The 15,734-nt window shown below is 44.2% G+C and overlaps 1 protein-coding gene across 1 annotated transcript in view; it reads left to right on the top strand.

Moving 5' to 3' along the window:
- Positions 1-9,288: 9,288 nt before the first annotated feature.
- Lgmn (legumain) overlaps positions 9,289-15,734 on the top strand; it is a 45,259-nt gene continuing 38,813 nt past the window's right edge. Inside the window, exon 1 of the mRNA XM_076551284.1 lies at positions 9,289-9,350. The gene's annotated coding sequence lies outside the window, so the exon portion shown is untranslated. The remainder of the gene's footprint in view (positions 9,351-15,734) is intronic.

The following is a 15,734-nucleotide window of genomic DNA, read 5'->3' as shown; positions in this document are numbered from 1 at the left end:
AAACCACAGCTCTCATCTTAAAGGGAGTAAGAGACCATTTATTCTGGAGCCATTTTGAATGACCAGGGCCTGAGAACACAGATTTAGGTTACTCCAAACTCCACATTCCAGCTTGAAAGCAGTTTCACAAGGTTTCTATAGTTTTGCACAACAAAAAAAGTCATGAATCAAGGCAAGTTTAAAATCCATTGGTGGGTACACCAGAGAGGTAGGTACAATGAGATGGGGGATGCTATTCTATAGGCTTAAGATGCCATCTGATGCATTCTTAGCTCTTGGATCAGCAGAAGCTGGTGTTCTGCTAAGTTAATAGCTTTGAAGAGGTTTTTTTTTTTTTAAATTTATTATCACAATAATGTGTTAGTTCAGATACAAAGTGGGGCAAGACATGGCTGTTCCAGAGGCTAAAACTAGCCTAAGATAACATAATTAGTCTCTGAACCTGCCAAATTCCAATTGCTCTGCAACACTGAATTCCAATTGGACCATCAGTCTCTGCAGACACAGAAACTCCTTCCAGGAGCTTTTTTTGTTCACAGCCAGGGACAGCTTTTTTTGTTTTGTTTTGTTTTTTCGAGACAGGGTTTCTCTGTGTAGCTTTGTGCCTTTCCTGGAACTAGCTTTGGAGACCAGCTGGCCTCAAACTCACAGAGATCTGCCTGGCTCTGCGTCCCGAGTGCTGGGATTAAAGGCGTGTGCCACCACCGGCAACAGCTTTTTTTTCATGAGTTTTTGTTCACAAACCTCTGGCCTCCACCTACACATCCACTTACAGGTATGTGTGAACACTCTGATATGCATGAATACATACACACAATAATTTAACTTTAGTTAAATTTACCTTTAGTCCCAGCCCTGGGGAAGCAGAGACAGGTGGATCTCTGTGAGTTCGAGGCCAGTTTGATATACAGAGTTAGTTCCAGGACAGCCAGGGCTACACAATAGAGAAACCCTGACTTGGCTTTGATGCAAGATTGTAAAACATCGGTAGCGAACTTCTGCCCTCTGGGGTTCTCCCATTGTGCTGTAAGCCTGTATTTAAGACCTCCTCCCTCCTTCAATAAACAGCATTCGGCATTAAATAAATAAATAAAATAAAATAGAATAGAATAGAATAGAATAAATGTTTTAAAGACAAGCTAAAATAAATGTCACCGGGCGGTGGTGGTGCATGCCTTTAATCCCAGCACTTGGGAGGCAGAAGCAGGCGGATCTCTATGAGTTCGAGGCCAGCCTGGGCTACAGAGTGAGTTCTAGGAAAGGCGCAAAGCTACACAGAGAAACCCTTGTTAGTTATTTGGCCGCGTTGTGTTCTTACCCTGCAAGGAAATGTCACGAAACACGACAGAATCCGCTAATAAGAGTTTTATTAGAGATAAAGGGACAGAAAGTGTTCAGGCCTGTGGGAGAGACACATGTGTGAAGAGGAAGAAGGAACCAGGAACATGGCGCTTGTTTTTTAAAGGCTGGGCGTGCCCAGGTCACGTCACTACTCCACGCATGTGTATAGATCACATGGCCACGTTGCACGCTTACGTCACCATGAAACTGTGATACCTCAGTAAAACCCCCCACTCTATCCCCTACAGATGAAGAGAAGCTTAAACCAGGATTCGTAAGTGTAGATAAGAACTTAGACCCCTTCTCCCCAGGTGGCTGTATCTGCTACAGGGACTTTGGAAAACACAGTCAGGATATTCGACCAAAAGACTAAAAAGGGAGGCGGGTTAAAATAAATTATATGGTCTGTGCCTTTAAGAACTAGCCTCACAAAGAAAGCAGAGTGCTCCTTCAAACCTCCCTGCTGTGAGTGAGAGATTTAGAAGAGCCTCCCTGGAGGCTTGTATACTTAGATAACACATTACTTTTGCATTCTGTACCTAAAGTCTCCAGTGGCGGCTTTGGGGACGTGATCTAGGCACAACAAGATCCTCACTCTATTGTCTCAAAAAGGGGGCCTTAGACAAAGATATCTCAATATAGATAGACCCAGGCCAGTTTCAAGTCCCCAGAAATGATGGCGCCAGCCCCAGGAACAAAAGAACAGAGTCAGGATGTCTGATGGTAACCAATTAACCACGAGATGCCCCTCTCCAGAGATAACATGACCTGACCCCGAAGAGAAGTTGTAAAACTCCTGACAAGGCAAACAGACAAGCTAGAATAAGATAAAGTCCAGGCCCGGGAAAAACTGGACCAATCAAGGATGGACCCGTACTAACCCCCTCCCCTCTAAGAAATTTTATGGGTTTTGCCTATAAAAACTAACTTCCCCAAGAAAGAGGGGCTCCTCCCTGCCTCACTGTATTGGGTGTAGGAATGAGTCCCTGTCTAGACTTGTATCTGCAGAATAAACCTTGCTGTTGCATTCTGGACATCCAAGGTCTTCGGTGGTCTCTTTGGGGGCTCACAATCTGGGCATAACAGAAACGTCATGTCACGGATCCTGGTCACGCGAGACGCCTTGACCCGGAAATGGCTATCTTGACCTGGAACTGGCTAGGCAGAAATGTCCACCGGGCATATGCAAACACGCCTGACCGTGGGGGTGTGTTGTGAACCTGTTGTGCCCAGATCGTGACCCCCAGAGAGACCACCAAAGACGAGCATGCCGGAATGCAAAAGCAAGGTTTAATTCTGGATATCCAAAAGCAATACCTTCAACCCTGTCTCGAAAAACCAAAAAAACAAAGTCAGTAAGAATGAGAGAGAGAGAGAGAGAGAGAGAGAGAGAGAGAGAGAGAGAGAGAGAGAGAAACCCTGATTTAGAAAACCAAAAGATAAAAACAAATTAAAAAAATGCCTACAACCTGATCCTTTTTTTTCCCCCCAAGACAGGATATTTCTGAGTATCCTTTGCTGTCCTGGAATACGCTCTATAGACCAGGCTGGCCTTGAACTCACAGAGATCCACCTGCCTCTGCCTTCTGAAAGTTGGGATTAAATGCATGCTCCACACCACCCAGCTAGAATTTTCTTAATTAGTGATTGATGGGGAGGGCCCAGGCTATTGGGGTGGTGCCATCCTTGGACTGGTGGTCCTGAGTTCTAGATGAAAGCAGGCTGAGAAAGCCATATAGAGCAAGCCAGTAAGCAGCACCCCTCCATGGCCTCTGCATCAATTCCTACCTCTAGGCTCTGTTTGAGTTCCTGTCCTGACTTCCTTCAAAGATGAACAGTGATCTGGGGGTGTATGCCAAATAAACCCTTTTCTTCCCAACTAAGACTCTCTCTGTGTGTGTGTGTGTGTGTGTGTGTGTGTGTGTGTGTGTGTGTGTGTAGGACACTTGGAGGATGGAGGACAGTCTCGGCATCATCTTCAGGAATGCTATCCTCGTCTGTAGTCAGATATTTCTTTGGGCTTCCAGCTCACAAATAATGACAGGGAGACTTCTTATTAATTATGAAAGCTTGGCCTATAGCTTAGGCTTGTCCCACTTGCTCTTATAACAAATTAACCTGCTTTTATTAATCTATGTTTTACCATGTGCTTTTTACCTTTCTTTTATTCTGTATGACCAACTCCCTCCATGTCTCATTGGTGTTTCCTCTGTGCCCTACCTCCTCCTACTTCCTCTCTCTGCCTGAAGTCCTGCCTATACTTCCTGCCTAGCTATTGGCTGTTCAGCTTTTTATTACACCAATCACAAGAATGCACCTTCACACAGTGTACAAATATCCCATAATACCCCTCCTTTGAAATAAGGTGTCTCATTTGTCTGGAGGTCACCAATGCAGCTAGACAGGATGGCTGGTGAGCCCCAGGAGATTCTGTGGTCTTATTTTGAAACATTTCCCAATAACAAATTCTTTCTTTTTTTTTTTAAAGATTTATTTATTTATTATGTATACAGTGTTGTTTGTGTATATCCCTGCAGGCCAGAAGAAGGAGCCAGATCTCATTACAGATGGTTGTGAGCCACCATGCGGGTGCTGGGAATTGAACTCAGGACCATAGCCAGTGCTCTTAACCGCTGAGCCATCTCTCCAGCCACAAATTATTTCTTGAAAAAAAAAAAAAAAAGCCAGGACAAGCCCTACTTACACTATTGTACCTGAAGCCACAACCAACGTAATAAAAGAAGAAAAATAAAATGTTTCAAATTGACGCAAATGATCCTGTCTTTTTTTTTTTTTTTTTTATTGCCGAATGCCGTTTATTGGAGGGAGGAGGTCTTGAATACAGGCTTACAGCACAATGGGAGAACCCTGGAGGGCAGAAGTTCTCTACAGATGTTTTACAATCTTGCATCTAAGCTGTTAACGCCCATTATGCAGGATATATAGACAAGGAACTTCCCTTAAGCATTCAGGAGGGTAAAACATTGGAGGGAATTAGCATAGGGAGGATATCAAGGTCAAAGTCAGCAAACAGGGCAACAGTTACCCAAAACGGGGGCCAGAGCCCAACAGGTCCCCCTTTTACTAATAAATGAGCTTCTGACTTAGGTTGCATGGGTGATCCTGGTATTGTCATAGTATCTGAAATAAAATCTTTTAGAGGATTTGGATAAGGGATTTAAAAAAAAAACCACAATAGGAGCCATTGCTCAGGATCGGGAATACAATAAAGATGTGTAAGAGGCAGGCCTGAATGACTGAAGAAAAGGTGAGGACCTGGGTGTTTCTTACCACAAAGCAAGCACTCTTACGTGGTGTGTTGAATGTGCCTACACCAGCACTGGCTGTTTAAGTTTCATGTTGATTCAGGTCCCACTTGCAAGAGCCGTTCACCGAGAGACTTTCGCTGAGCCAGATATTTTCTGCTTCCTGTTTTTGAGTTTGTGTTTCCTCAGTAGTGATCTGACTTTTAGAACAAATGCTTGTTCTACAAAAAGAGGAACTCAGTTCTCGTGTTAACTATTTTTATTTTTGAGCTAACGCTATCATGTGTGCATTTTGCTGAATACCATAAGCAAGTCTTATTTCTTGTGCAATTCGGACCCAGCTGGGGAAGTCAGGGTTCCAGTATACCCACAGAAAGCAATAAGGGATTTCATTAGCCCTCTTCCAGCTCATTACAGGGCTAGAAAGAGATGAACAAGAAGAGATAATAGTGGTAGTAGTTCTGTGATGTACTAAAATCTAAATTTGACAAAGAAGGGCACTTTTGGAAGCATAAGAAAAGTAGGCCTAGCTGGGTGGTGGTGTCACACGCCTTTAGTCCCAGCATTTTGGAAACAGGCAGGTGGATCTCTGAATTTGAGACTAGCCTGGTCTACAGAGCTAGTTCCAGGATAGCCAGGACTACACAAAGAAACCCTGTCTCAAAAAACAAAAAAAGCAACAACAAAAACAAAAAAAGGAGGCCTAGTGATAACAGGAACTCACTCAACAAGTCGGGATATGTCGGCTCAGATTCTGCCCAGCCTCTCAACCTCTCTCCTACCCTGAGGTCCCTTGGCTGTGAACCAGATGCGCACTAGACCTTCTCTGCCTGAGCCCAGGTAGCCTCTATCCTTCAGGGCCTCAATTTATGTGTTTGAAAAACCAGGGTCCTGGGCTACTCATGGCCAAAGGTATTCCAGCTGTAAAATTACACAATCAAAAGTCAGAAAGGAAAAAAAAAAAAGTAAGGAAGGGAGTTCAGGCCTGGGGATGTGTGGCTCAGTGGTAGGGCATGGTGGCGGGTGCCTGTCATCCCAGGACTTGGCAGGTGGAGGCAGGAGGATCATAAGTTCAAGGTCTCCTTTTTTTTTTTTTTTTTTTTTCAGGTTAACAAGCTTGCATTTAATAAGTCTGAAGTCATTCTCAGCACATGGCTATACACAGGCATCTGTGGAAACAGATTCATTTTAACAGGTCATAGTTTAAAAAAGTCATAGATACTGTGAGTTCTGTATAAACGGGTAGACGGCAAGTTAGTTCCTTTTGATTTATAAGCCTCAGCATCACCGCAGAATAAAGAATGTAGCCAAAGAAAAGTGCTATCAGTCACTTGTATAGGACAGTGTTGTATCTATAATTTGAAGCTTTCTGAACGAACAGGTTCAGGCCTGATCCAACTGTGAAAAGATTGCTCAGTGAATAGACTATCTGGGAACTATGCAAAGTGCCATTAACTTCCATCACTAATAGCTTACTCTTGCTATTTAAAATAGAAACTTGCTTCTGCGTCCCCATGGAGGTGGCCTGTGCAACGCAGCCTTGATGCCCTGGCCACCTCGTGTCCAAGGTGTTCCAATACAGTCCAACAGGAACTTTGGCTTTAGGAAGGAGTCACAAACATGGAAAAGAATGGCTTTAATCGTCATTAAGTGTACAGTGTGGGGAGGGAGTGTGCTTCAGACAGTCTGGGCAGTGCGGGCGGCAGGCGACTCCTGCGGCTGACACTGCAGACCCTATTTGTATATAACAAGACAAACAGGAAAAGCAGTCTCTTTCAAACAAACTTAAAAAAAATTGTTCACAGAGGTTCGTATCAACAGAATGCATTTATGACAATTACGTGTACAGATTCACGCACCCTGGGGCTTTCTTTATATCCTAAAGAAAACAAGCATTTACATTACTCATGATTTGTACTATATTAAAAAAAGATCAATTGTACACTTCCTCCTCGGACAGGATAAACTACCGAGGTGTATAGCTTAACACCATCATCAGTTGTCTGCAAAGGAACAGAGGTTGAAAACAAAAATGCTTTCTTGAGAATGAAATGCCTCTCACTCGCTGCTACAACCAGCAAGTGCCAGCGGTAACCAAAATGGAGGAGGGCCCAGCAGGTCTCCCCGGGCAAGCCGACCAGCACACATTACAGTTTAAAAAGGAAGGTTGTGTACGCTATGTTACAAGTCCCAACTAGGTAGCGTCAAGTGACACTTCGAGACAGGGTTTCTCTGTGTAGCTTTGCACCTTTCCTGGAACTCACTCTGTAGCCTAGGCTGGCCTCAAACTCACAGAGATCGGCCTGGCTCTGCCTCCCGAGTGCTGGGACTAAAGGTGTGGGCCACCACCGCCCAGCTTCTTTGCTTGCTTTGTGATCATCCCCCTTGGTGGTGTGACAGGTCTCATGACGTTGGGCTTCTTTTTCTCTGCAGCCTTTAAAATCTAGAAGGAGCACATGAGGGTTTCATCCACACTCATCATGGCACCTGCATTGTCAAACTCGCCACAGTAGTTGGGTGCAGAAAACAGAGTGACTAACTGCCTTTTTGTGAAAAACTCATACCCATTTTCAAATACCTGATGGGCTCTACATATAAGATCCAAATCATGCTTATGGAGAAATTTTGCAACCATTTCTGCACCAAATGTGAAGGATACTCCTCTGTCATTTTCACCGCAGCCTAAGACATTTTTTATCAGGGTCAGACCGCAAAAGATCACAAAGAAGACTCAAGGTCCCTTTTTGGCTACATAGTGAGTTTGAGGCCAGTTTAGGCTACGTGAGAACCGTCCCGGGTTCTAGTCTATTCTAGAAAAGTCATCAGCAGTTGACTGCAGAGGGCTCTTCAGGTCATCTCCTCATTTGACACTCAGCCAGCATTTGCTAAATGCTCATGGTGCTTTGCGGAACTGGGTGAAAGCACATCTCGGAACCTCACTGTGAATGAAACAGTGATTTCTGAGCCAGACATGGTTTCAGGAAGTGGAAAAATCTGTCCAGGAAGACAGCAGAGCAGCCCCACCTTCCTCATCCAGACCCTAGAGAAAGTATTCTCTAGGGAGAAGACTATCTTCAAACCTTTTAGCCTGAGCTCCAGGAGAACCTAAGTGGAGGACTGTGGGCTGAGGGAAGGGCATGACTTATGAATGTTGAAGCGGATCGGGTCTATTCTTCATCTCTCAGACCGGTTATTGTTCCAAACTGAGAAGGCTAAGTGAGATAGGACAAGAGCAGATGCTGGTGTGTCCCTATGTCCCACACTGTTCTAGGCTTCATCCAACCGACACGAACACATTCAGTCCTCACAACAGGGAGGAAGGAAAGTATAATCATTAGCCTCATTTCTTGGCCAGGGTAGCCAAGGCACAGGATGATAATTAATGCTTTCAAGATGGCCAACAGGTGTCACCAGCCAGACAGGGGAAGCAAGATGACAAGGCAGATCTGAGAAAAGGTGCTCCACAGCTGCTAAGTGTCTTTGTGTTGGGAGTCCTTCACGTTCATGTTCAGTTGACAACATGTAGCCCTCATTAGGATGTGGGCTGCTGTGTGTCTACATGGGTATGGAACCAAGTCCACACAATAATAACAATGAAGCTCAACATTTCAGCAGCTGGGAGAAGGGAAGATTGATTTCAGAAAGTTAATATTACCAGACAGTTTTCTAACTGTCTAGACTAAAAACCGAGGCAAAATTGATGTCACTCTGAGGAAAACCATAAATGAGAACAAACTAAAAGGAGCAATATACTTCAGAATTGTGCCCTCCCCCCATGACGGGTGGGGAACAGGAGTGGAGCCAGACATCTAGACATCCAGTTAGATGAGCACCATTTATTGAAGATGCTTTTTTTCCACTGGATTCTTTATGAAAAATCAGACTTTCTGGACAGTGAGACATGTCTGCTCCTGGCAGCACCAATCTACTTTGGAGAAGATGATGGACATTGAAGAAACTCCATATGGAGTTTACTTTCACTGTGGTAAATGTTAGCCACTAGGCAAAAAAATGTTCTTGCATTGACTGATTGACAGTATGTTGTATAAACTGGACATACAGGACCCATAGGAAAATGACTACTGAATTCTGCCAAAACAAGGTGAGATGGTCCTTCAGGTTCCTGCTTCACAGAGGAGACCACCAGATATTCTACAAGACACAGAGAAAAGCAGCCAAAAAAAAAAAACTCTAGACCTATAGGCTAAAGATGGATGCCCCAACATTGCAGAGGAACTTTGGATGACTGTCCAGGCAGGCAGCTGTCTCTGTCATTCTAGATTTTTGGAAATTGCTTATAATGCACTTCCTGTTTACTTAGGTAATATTATATCCTTCTGGGGTCTTTGATGTAGTTGAAGACTAAATAGTTATAATTCTTCTTAGCTATGATAAAAGATAAATTAGATATGAAACTTTAGACTCATAAATATAGGATAGATAGAATATTTTCTTTAATTTTGCCAAATGTAACTTTAATTCCTGCTTGATAACTGTTCTATTATATGTAATTTTACTATGTTAAAGTTAAAACTTTCCTTTTTGATTTGACAGAAAAGGGGAAATGCTGTGGGGTAATGCTCTTGTACATTGGTTTAATAAAATGCTGATTGGACAAGGAGCCAGGCAGGAAGTACAGGCTGGGCGGGCAGACTAGGAGAATGCTGAGAAGAGGAAGGGTGGAGTGAGGAGTCCCCAGCCAGACACAGAGGAAGCAAGATGACGAGGCAGAACTGAGAAAAGGTACCAAGCCATGTGGCTAAGCATAGATAAGAATTATGGGTTAATTTAAGTGTAAGAGCTAGTCAGTAATAAGCCTGAGCTAATGGCCAAGCAGTTATAGTTTAAAAAAAATTGTTTGTATTAAACTGATCAAGTGAAAATTGTGAAAAAGATATTTGTTTGCCATTAAAATTCATTGTTTTGCTCAAAAAAAAAAAAAAAAAAAGATTGCCAACAATAAGCAGTAGACCTGGATTTAAACTCTTATGCCTGGAAGATTGTACTCTGAACCCTAACCTCCCTAAATGGGTCTGGTCTATTCCAGGTAATAAAAGTGAAGTTGGGGGTTGAATTAAAAGAGAAATAAAAAGGGAAGGGAAGGACATGACTGCTCCTAAGCAGATGTGGTGGAGGAGAAAGCTTATTGTAGATATGTGGGAGAGCACAGTCAGAGGTAGGGATATCTGGGAGAGCCCAGAGTGGACATGGCCAGGCTGAGTTGGGCCATGTGGGTGTTGTACCCAGGGTCCCCCAAAGACCACTAAGAGACTGAACCTGATGCAAAAGCAAAGATTCTTTGTATTGTTACGAGTTAACTCAGGACTCTCCGTTTATCTGACACAGCAGCAGAGCAGGAGAGACCCTGAGTAGTGATGGGGCAGGGTTTTTAAAGCAAGGTGGGGGGGGGGGCTTGGGGTCTACAGACTACTTAGGAACAGACTCAGGATTGGTTTATGCAAGTGGCAATCATGTTAGTAACTTTTAATTGGCTAGGGTTAGTTGGGTTACAGTTACCATTTTTGGTCAGGCGTGGACAAGTCCTAGACTCTGTCCTTGAGCTGGCATGGAGGCTGGCTAGCCTCACACATTCACAGTGACCCATGCACATAGCTCTAAGTTGGTGAGGGGTCCCAGACAATAAACAATTGACTGAACCTTGAGCTGTCAGAGTACGTGCAGAAAGGGAGCTACTGCAAGGACTATGTCTTGAGGCCTGATCTTTGAGAGAAGACTGAGCAGCCTGTTATGACATCTGCTTGGTCCTTTCATGGGGAGAGGGAGAGGGCAAGGGAGGAGGGAGAAAAAGGAACCATGTGTAGCAGCCAGGAGGCCAAAGGTCCAAGAGGGAAGGCTACCCAGAATGTCTGGATTATATAGGGAAGAGCCTCTGGGGGAGAAGGGCAGTCTAGTCCCTGGGCTGGAGAGTTCAGGGTAGAGAGCAGAGTATGTGAGCCATACCCTGTAACAGGTAGAAACTGAGGAATGCTGGGAGAACCTGTCGGCCAGGTCTGCTTTGCTATGTTAAATAGGCACTTCACCATCCCAGGTTTGAAACTTAACGGGGGTCACCACAAGATCCAATAGTTTTCTGTGGCTATTGGGATACAGACTTGGTGCCAAATACATATAAAGATGCAAAAAGATGCTGAGTGACTGCCAATCACTAAAAACTGCCTTTAAAGTGCTCACTGCCCTGCTGGTCTCCCTTTGCTACTGGACATGATAGCAGGGGCCTGGCTCACTGTGGTCCGAGGTCTCAAAGGTGAGGACCTGAGGGCGAGAGTTATTGCAGGGCACCCAGGATACAGCCTACCACTGAGTTAAGTGCTCAATCAGCTGACAGAAAGCTCAGTAAACTCCCTGCCTTTACTTACCACTCCATGTTAGCCTTTCAGCAAAGACTTCATCACTGAGCTGCATCCCTGGCCTTGTAACACAATTTATTTAGTTAGTTTTTTTGAGACAAGGTCTCCCATAGGCCAAGCTGGCCTTTGAATTACTGATCCTCCTGCCTCTGTCTCCTAAGCACCTGGATTATAGGCATAGGAAGCCATGTCTGTCTGTTTAATTCAATTGATGTATTTTTTTTTTTTTTTTTTTTTTTTGGTTTTTCGAGACAGGGTTTCTCTGTGTAGATTTGCGCCTTTCCTGGAACTCACTTGGTAGCCCAGGCTGGCCTCGAACTCACAAAGATCCGCCTGCCTCTGCCTCCCGAGTGCTGGGATTAAAGGCGTGTGCCACCACCGCCCGGCCAATTGATGTATTTTTACTAAGCACCTACTATGTGGTAATAGTTAACTATTTCAGATCTGAGCATTTAGAAAATAAATAGTTGAGTCCTAGCCATTAAGAATTTGAATTTTGAGGCTGGAGAGATGGCTTAGAGGTTCAGAGCAATGACTGCTCTTCCAGAGGTCCTGAGTTCAATTCCCAGCAACCACATGGTTACTCACAACCATTTGTAATGAGATCTGGTGCCTTCTTCTGACCTGCAGTCATACATGCAGGCAGAACATTGTATACATAATATATAATTCTTTTTTTTTTTTTCGAGACAGGGTTTCTCTGTGTAGCTTTGCGCCTTTCCTGGAATTCACTTGATAGCCCAGGCTGGCCTCAAACTCACAGAGATCCGCCTGGCTTTGCCTCCCAAGTGCTGGGGTTAAAGGCGTGCACCACCACCACCACCACCACCGCCCGGCAATAAATCTTAAAAAAAAAAAAAAATTTGATGGGGCGGTGAAAGTGCACGCCTTTAATCCCAGCACTTGGGAGGCAGAGCCAGGCAGAAAGACGGCAAAGCTACACATAGAAACCCTGTCTTGGAAAAAAAAAAAAGAATTTAAATTTTGGCCAGGCAGTGGTGGCTCACGCCTTTAATCCCAGCACTTGGGAGGCAGAGCCAGGTGGATCTCTGTGAGTTTGAGGCCAGCCTGGTCTACAGAACGAGTTCCAGGACAGGCTCCAAAGCTACACAGAGAAACCCTGTCTCAGAAAAAAAAAAAGAATTTCAATTTTGGCTATCACCTAGAAAACTAACAAATTTAGTTTTTCTTTCTTTCTTTCTTTCTTTCTTTCTTTCTTTCTTTCTTTCTTTCTTTCTTTCTTTCTTTCTTTCTTTCTCTCTCTCTCTTTCTTTTTTTCTTTCCATCCTTCCATCCATCCTTCCTTCCTTCCTTCCCTCCTTCCTTTTTCTCTTCCTGTGCTAGGGATCAAACTGAGGGCTTCACACATTCAAGGCAGCATTTTTCCAGCTGTCTATATCCCCAGTCCCTCCCTCCCTCCTTCCCTTTTAATTTCTTTTACTTATTTCTTTTAATTTTTATGTGCATTGGTGTTTTGGCAGCATGTATGTCTGTATGAGGATGTCAGGTCCCATGGAACTGGAGTTAAAGGCAGTTGTGAGCTGTTATGTGGAATGGAACCCAGGTCCTCTAGAAAAGCAGCCAGTGCTCTTAACCACCAAGTCATTTCTCCAGCCCCTTCTTTTTTATTTTGAAGGCAAGGCCTTGTGCTGGGCTGCTCTGGAACTCCACTCAGGTTGAGTTCCTTAAATGTGGTTGTCCTCAAATGTGTGGCAATTTCCTTCAGCCTTTCTAGAGCTGGTACTATAGACATTTATCACCAATTTAGATACTACAATGATAAAGCTGGGTCGAAGGCTAGATCAAGAAAGGTATATAGGTTATTTTAAGACAACTGACTCAAAAGTGATGCTCCGAGGAGGGGTTACCCTCCTGACCATAGGAACCAGCTGCGTGAGTGGAAGAGGAAGGACGTTTTGGGAACTGAATGCATAGAGGCAAAGGCTGGGGCCTGGCCAGTTGTGAAATGGCAGGAAATGAAGTCACAAGGAGAACCAGGGATCCGAGGTATCAGCAACACCCGTTGTTCCTGAAGGGATGCGAATGGTTTTGCCTTGGAGATTGTGATATGAAGTTTTGGAAATAATGGTGATGGTAGCACAAGCATGAAGCCTGATCTACATAGTGAGTTCCTATGGAAGCCAGAGCTACACAGTGAGACCCTGTCTCAAAATAAATAAATAAATAAAAATAAAATAAATAAATAAATAAAACAACTAACTAAATAAATTAAAAAGGGAGAAAACACTATTAAGTTTCACCAGTCATCTGGGCAGTGGTGGCGCACACCTTTAATCCCATCACTCAGGAGGCAGAGGCAGGTGGAGGATCAAAGCCATTCTGGTCTACAAAGCAAGTTCCAGCACAGCTAGGATTTTTACATATAGAAATCCTGTCTTGAAAAAGCAAAAACAAACAAAAAAAGTTTCCTGGTCCCCTTGGGTGCTGGTCAGGCTCAATTTCCTATCTACCAGATGGTTCCCTGGATGGGTTCAGGATGGGTTCATTTTGTGAATGTTTATTGAGCATTTACAATATTTATTTTCAAGACAGGGTTTCTTTGTGTAGCCCTGGCTGTCTTGGAACTCACTATGTAACCAGGGTGGCCTTGAACTCTTAGATCCACCTGCTCCTGCCTCCCCAGTGCTGGGATCAAAGGTGTGCACCACCACCACCACCACCAGGCCACATTTACAATTTGTGTGTTTTCTTTTTTGATTAAAATTGGGTGAGGCAGGCAGTGGTGGTGCACGCCTTTAATCCCAGCACTCAGGAGGCCAAAGCAAGCTAACCTCTGAGTTAGGCCAGCCTGGTCTACATAGTAAGTTCCAGGACAGCCAGGGCTACAGAGAGAAACCCTGTATTTAAAAAAAAAACGTGTGTGTGTGTGTGTGTGTGTGTGTGTGTGTGTGTGAGAGAGAGAGAGAGAGAGAGAGAGAGAGAGAGAGAGAGAGAGAGAGAGAGATGCTTGCAGAGTACAGTTATTCTTTCCTGAATGCACATGGATGTAGGGCTGTCTACTGTAGCTTGGGTAACCTACCAAGGGCCCCAGCCCTGAGGGAAACTGACTTAGAGACCAGCAGACAGGGAAGAGTAGAGGTTTTGTGGCTTGGCTTCTGGTGAGGGCTTTATTTCTATCTTGGGACACGGTGGAAGGGAAGAGGAGCTCATGTGGTATAAAATGAAGCAAGAGAAAGCCAAGGAAGTCAAATTCTTGTGGCAATCTACTCTCAAAATCACTAGCCTCCTCTCACCAGAGCCAATTCATGCCTAAGAGAAAAGCATAAATTTTCATACTGTAGGTCTATAGCCTGCATACCTCTTTCTTTCTCTTTCTTTCTTTCTTTCTTTCTTTCTTTCTTTCTTTCTTTCTTTCTTTCTTTCTTTCTTTCTTTCTTTCTTTCTTTCTTTCTTTCTTTCTTTCTTTCTTTCTTTCTTTCTTCCTCCTCCTCCTCCTCCACCACCACCACCTCCTCCTCTTTCTCCTCCTCTTCTCCTTCTTTGATTTTTCAAGACAGAGTTTCTCTGTGTATTCCTGGCTATCCTGGAACTAGCTCTGTTGACCAGGCTGGCCTTGAACTCACAGAACTAGGCCTGCTTGTGACTCCCAAGTACTGGGATCAAAGGTGTGTGCCACCACTGTCCTGCTACCTACACACCTCTTTTTGGGGGGTGTTTTTTCGAGACAGGGTTTCTCTGTGTAGTCCTAGCTGACCTAGAACTAATTCTGTAGACTAGGTTGGCCTCGAACTCACAGAGCTCTGCCTGCCTCTGCCTCCGAAGTACTGGAATTAATGACATGAGCCGCTGCTGTCGCCACCACCACTACCACCCTGCATTTTTTTTTTTGACATACCTCTTAAAGGCCCCATACCTCTCTCACATGATTGCACTGGGAATTATGGTGCAGCTCAGGACCTTTTAGGGACATATTCAAACTACAGCACTCACTTTATGTGGTAGAGAGAATTGACTATGGGGTCTTGAGGGCTCAGGCTAGTGCTTGGCTCTGTTATGTACTTGGTAATTAGTTCACACTAATTACCACACTAAGCGCTAGATCCTGTCTGAAGTTTTTTCATTACATATTGTCTTCTCCATTTGCACGTCTAAAGCAGAAAGCCACAGTCCTTTATAAACTATAGAATTTTTTGAAAAATTTAAAATTACATTTATTTAGTGTATGTATGTGTGCGCTACAGCACATGTGTGGCAGTCAGGGGACAACTCTTGGGAGTTTGTTCTCTCTCTCTCTCTCTCTCTCTCTCTTTTTGAGGCAGGGTTTCTCTGTATAGCCCTGGCTGTCCTACAACTCATTCTGTAGATCAGGCTAGCCTCAAACTCACAGAGAACCACCTGTCTCTGTCTCCTGAATGCTGGAATCAAAGGTGTGTGCTGCCACTGCTGCCGCCGCCGCAGCCACCACCACCACTTGGCTGGGTTCTGAACTTTTTTTTGTTAATCTTTTCCAGACAGTGTTTCTCTGTGTAGCCCTGGACTTTTTTTTTTTAAATGCCGAATGCCGTTTATTGAAGGAGGGAGGAGGTTTTGAATACAGGCTTACAGCACAATGGGAGGACCCTGGAGGACAGAAGTTCGCTACAGATGTTTTACAATCTTGCATCTAAGCTGTTAATGCCCATTATGCAGGATACATAGACAAGGAACTGACTTTAAGTATTCAGAAGGGTGAACCCCAGGAGGGAATTAGCATAGGGAGGATATCAAGGTCAAGGATAGCAAGTAAGGCTACAGTTAC

The sequence above is a fragment of the Peromyscus maniculatus genome, chromosome 14 (genome assembly GCF_049852395.1).
Source record: "Peromyscus maniculatus bairdii isolate BWxNUB_F1_BW_parent chromosome 14, HU_Pman_BW_mat_3.1, whole genome shotgun sequence".
Taxonomy (NCBI): Eukaryota; Metazoa; Chordata; class Mammalia; order Rodentia; family Cricetidae; genus Peromyscus; species Peromyscus maniculatus.
Note: the sequence above shows the minus strand (reverse complement) of the source record. Positions and strands in the feature narration are given on the sequence as shown.